This window comes from Lactuca virosa, chromosome 7 (assembly GCF_052849685.1).
Source record: "Lactuca virosa cultivar CGN04683 chromosome 7, Lactuca_virosa_CGN04683_v6, whole genome shotgun sequence".
Lineage (NCBI taxonomy): Eukaryota > Viridiplantae > Streptophyta > Magnoliopsida > Asterales > Asteraceae > Lactuca > Lactuca virosa.
The window spans coordinates 191,941,318-191,946,366 of record NC_136432.1 but is presented as its reverse complement, the minus strand read 5'-3'; positions in this window follow the sequence as shown (position 1 = coordinate 191,946,366).

Below are 5,049 nucleotides of genomic sequence, written 5' to 3'. Positions count from 1 at the left end.
CGGGTGTAGCCGTAACATTCACAAGGTTATCAGATAGTGCTAGAGTGTTGTAAGACCTCGGGGGTAGTCGTAGCATTCACTAGGTTGGTAGACAATATGGGAGTGTTGGTAGATCGTGGGAAGAACCGTAGTACCCACCAGTTCTGGTGCAATAGTGAGGGCATGGAAAATCCACATATTGGGTTACGAATTTACCCAGATGGATTAGACCTATTTGAGCCAGTGATAAGACAGTAAGAAACACCACTGCAGTCATGGGATGAAGGAAGCGATGGACCGTATAAGATCGTTTGTGATATAAGGATACCTTTGGTCATGTAGCATTCACTTTTAGCCTTGGATTTGGTGATGTCAGGATTCGACGTATGGATCCGATCGGTTGGATCAGAAGGTCGCTAGAGACATAGTGGCAAGATAACTAATCGCAACTATTGACAGATGAGGATTTTGTTCGAAAGTCGAGTGAGGCGACTGTGTGGGAGTCTTTTGGCTCAGCAAACAGGCTAGAACCCGATATCTCAGATGACTGGAAGAAGAATTGAGACCAGGGAGGTCTCGGTGGATTTTGAAAAGCAGCCAGGAGGCAGCAATCTATTTTGGGCAGTCCAGTGTTTCAGGCAATTCAATGTTTCGGGCAGTTTCAAGGTTTCAGGCAGTATTTGTGTTTTAGGATTTCATGAGTGGATAGAGTAATTGGTTTCTTGGGTAATGCTAGATCACTCAAAGCAGGATTAAATAATCTCAGATTAATTGATTTGACCGTGTTGCGTAGCTCTCTTCTGAGTTTAACCGTTGCAGGGATGAACCTTCTACTCAAAGGATTATCTGATCCGTTCGAGATAGTAATGTGATAAGGGATTGAAATCAATTTTTGTGATGCGAGACTCTATGAGGTTGGTTTGGTGGAAAATCTTATTGGGAGTCAGACCATTTTGACTTAGGCTTCGAATTTCAGGTGAAGTAGGGTTGGCTTTATTTGAGAGATTGAGGATTCGTTCTTCACCGGGCTTGAAGTATTATTCTAAAGATTCATTGCATGATCAGAGTTGGAAGGGTTATGACTGGTTTGCCATCAGTTGAGAGATTGACAGAGAGTTGTTCAGCATGGGCGAGCTGTCGGGAAGTCAGGTTACTGTAGATTTCAGGTCTCAGAAGGTAGAAGTGGGCCATTGATTCGAGTGTTATGTTTAGTATAGAAGTTTCGGTTGCCTTAGGAAGGCCATTGATTGCGCGGGGTGATTGTTTTACCCTCAGGGTGGAGGGTGTCAGTACTCGTGGGAAACATTAGTGGGTTCATAGCAGATAATGGGGGCCTGCGGAAGCGGCGTGTGAGCAGTATCTGGAATGGTTTGCTACGACAAAAATTGAGGATGAAGTATAGTTTAAGTGGGGGGGATTTGTAACATCTCAGGAATTATAAGATTCATATTGCATGCATAAGTTTGATCCAATTAAGCATGGGGGTTTTTCAAGTTTTAATTGCTAGGATTGAACAACTCCAAAAGCCTAGGATTGAACTTGATGGTTGAGGACCAACCATGCAAAGGTTGTGGGTATTGATTTATGGATTGGAAGCTTTAATGGATGTTTGGTTCCTTTTGGTCCATGCAGTATGTGGTTTGTTATGGTATGGGGTAGCTTGGGGAACTCACTAAGCTTCGTGCTTACGGTTTTCAGTTTTGGTTATATGTATTTCTTCTTCAAAAGGAAAGGATCCGGCATGATCGCAGTGCATCACACAATGATTTTTCCGCATTATGAGATTCTTGGAGATTTTACTCTGATACTATTTTCCTTTCACATGTTGTGGTTTTTCACACCTGGGTGTGATTATGATTTGGATGACACTATTGATGTTTTTAGACTACCGTTTTTATATATTACTTAATTAAAAATGAAATTTTTGGCTATGAATTTTGGGACGTTACAACTATGACATAGACAATATAGGGGAGAGGTCACATGGAACCTCATCATAAAACGAAGACAATTCTGATAACAAGAATCCTAATAATAAGTTGTTAATATACCACCATGACTTCTCCAGTAAGTCAACACCTTACAACTGTCATACTCAACCTGCCGGTCAATGAGTTGCCAGTGACAATAGTATACTGCACAATGCACGTCTATGAAACACGATTAACAGACCCACACTTGGGTCTCCACTACAAAACTGTGGCCCTCCCCCCTAAAAAGTGAAATCCACGATGGCTCACAACACTTCGTGAGACCATTCAGCCATTGGGATGAGAAACTCACTGATTCTCACTGTTCTTTCCATCATCCGCCCACAAGTGTGATGACTCCCAACCAACATCCAACAACCTAAAACACACTGCCATCATTCCACTAACTGGTAGGAACCCAATCAACATCCCACTTTGCACTTGTGATAAAATACAGGAGTCATACCATTCTAAAGCACACACTCCGCCACAATCCACTGCCACCGACACATCGCCAAATGAAACATGACCAAGCATAACCAGTTTAGAGAGACAATTAAACTCTTGTTCCAACCGTAACCTAACCCAAAAAGTTGACGTACCAGCGAGTCGGACGATGCGATGAACCATGTTTATCAACACACGAAAGTGTATATCATAAAAAACATGTCATATATCCTAAAATTTAAAGGTTTTACGATATGCAATTCTGCATGTCAAAAGCTTGATGTCACAATTAAATAAACATGGAGTATACCCCCGTAAAAATGTGTGTGTCAACTACAAAGGCTGTGATCTTATAATTTTGCAAACCCAATGACCCTTTTACAAAATCGATTACAAACTAGGGCTTTTTACCGGAGACCTCACAAAATCACGCTCGCTCTCGGCATAAGCCACTATGACTCTAACTCCTCACGTCACTGTGTCGGCGAATTCCACTCCTCACCCTCACCGCACCGACAATTGCGGTTCCCCACTGCACTTCATTGATGACGATTGGGGTTCAGTTAAACTGGTATGTTTTCTTTCTTGTATCAAAGAAGTATGTACTTTCTTTTTCTCTTTCTTCTTCATGAATCATCTTCCCTCCCTTTTTTGACATTTCTTCACATAAACTATGGTGTGAATCACTTTATTTATTTATTAGTTTTTTTTACGTTTTGGTGTTTAATTTTATATATTTTTCCTATGTATGAGTATGCCATATATAATACATTTTTGATTAGTTGCACTCTCGTTTTTATCTCCCGCAGTAATTTGATTTTCCTTAATAACTTTCATTCGTTAACTTAGAAAAACTATTTTTTACGAGCTTATTTTTATGTATGTGTTGGTATAACTTTAAAGCAGTCGATGTTTCGACAAAAATTTAGAAATTTTGGTTTTTACTTTTTGAAAAAAAATATAATAACTTATTTGGTTTTTGTATGTACGTATCAGTATAAATTCGAGTTTTTCTACGTGTCGACGTAATTTGTTTACATATTCTTGCTTAATTTTATGTATATTTACTACATATGAGTCGGGTCACATATAATACAATTTTGATTATTTGAACTTTCGTGTTTATATCTCATAGTATCTATATAATTTGATTTTTCTTAATAACTTTCGTTCATTAACTTAAAAAAACAAGTTTTTTAGTGCTTATTTTTATGTATGTGTGAGTATAAATTCAAAGTGGTCAACGTTTCGATATAAATTTAAAACTTTCATTCTTTAATTAAAAAATCTTACTTGCTTTTTTATGCACGTAACGATATAAATTCTAGTTTGTCTATGTTTCGACATAATTTTTTTTATCGTTTTTATGCTTATTTTTATGTACATGCTTGTTTGTTCGTTCTTACTTATTTTGTAATGTTTTGATGTATTATCCATCAATATAATCGTCAAAATTCAACTTAAAAAGTTCAGTACTTTTAATCATGCTTTTATTTTTTTTCGTTCGTGCTTATTTTGTTACGTTTTGATGTATCATTATCAATATAATCATCAAAATTCAACTTAAAAAATTCAGTTCTTTTAATCACACTTTTACTGATTGTAGTGATAAAAGTTGAATTTAGACGATTGTATTGATAAAAGTTAGATATCATTGCATTTGTTGGTAAGAAAATATATAAAGTTTTTACCAGTGACTAACTCCAGTTTATACCGTGAAATGAAAATGTATTATAAGTGATCAAACTTATTCGTAGGAAACATACATAAATGTACAGAAAAACGTAAAGAAAACTCAAATTTATATCGACACCTATATAAAAATAAATATGTAAGATTATATATATATATATATATATATATATATATATATATATATATATATATATATATATATATATATATATTTAAGTTAACGAACAAAGGTTCAAAGAATAAAAAAAAACAAGTGAACTTTAAAAACTCAAATTTGAATTTATACTGAAACGTAGAAACAAACTCAAATTTGAATTTATACTGAAACGTATATAAAAAAAACAAGTGAACTTTAAAAAAAAGTTACCAAACGAAAATTCTAAATTTACTTAGAAAAGTTGACGAACATGAATTTATACCGATAGATAAATAATAATAGGCACGCAAAAAATTAACTTTTATTAAGTTAACGAACGAAAGTTATCAAGAAAAGTCAGAATATATGAACCACGGGGGATAAAAACGAAATTTTAGAAAATAAATTGATCAAAGTAACATTTTATAAAGTTGAAAGTGGATGGTCAAAATGACAAAGTAAAGTGATGGAAAAGTTTCAAACTCATAAATATAAAATATAGACAAATTATATACATTGTCCGTATGGTTTATTCATGATCACAAAATTAGTCCATGCTAAACGTGAAAAGACCAAATTGCCCTCTTATTAACGGAGGAAAAGTAACGGTGTGAGCAAAATGGACCCTTCGTTCAAGTTTTGGAAACAACAGAGACCATCTTCGTCAAAACAGGTTAGTAACAACTGAGTTTGAGATCTTATGGTAAACCAGAGAGACCATTTATATAATTTTGTAAGTAAAAATTTTCAAAAGAAATCATAGAAACTGTGAAATCGAATCAACTAATCAAGTTGTTGATATATTTACCAAAATCCTGCCTG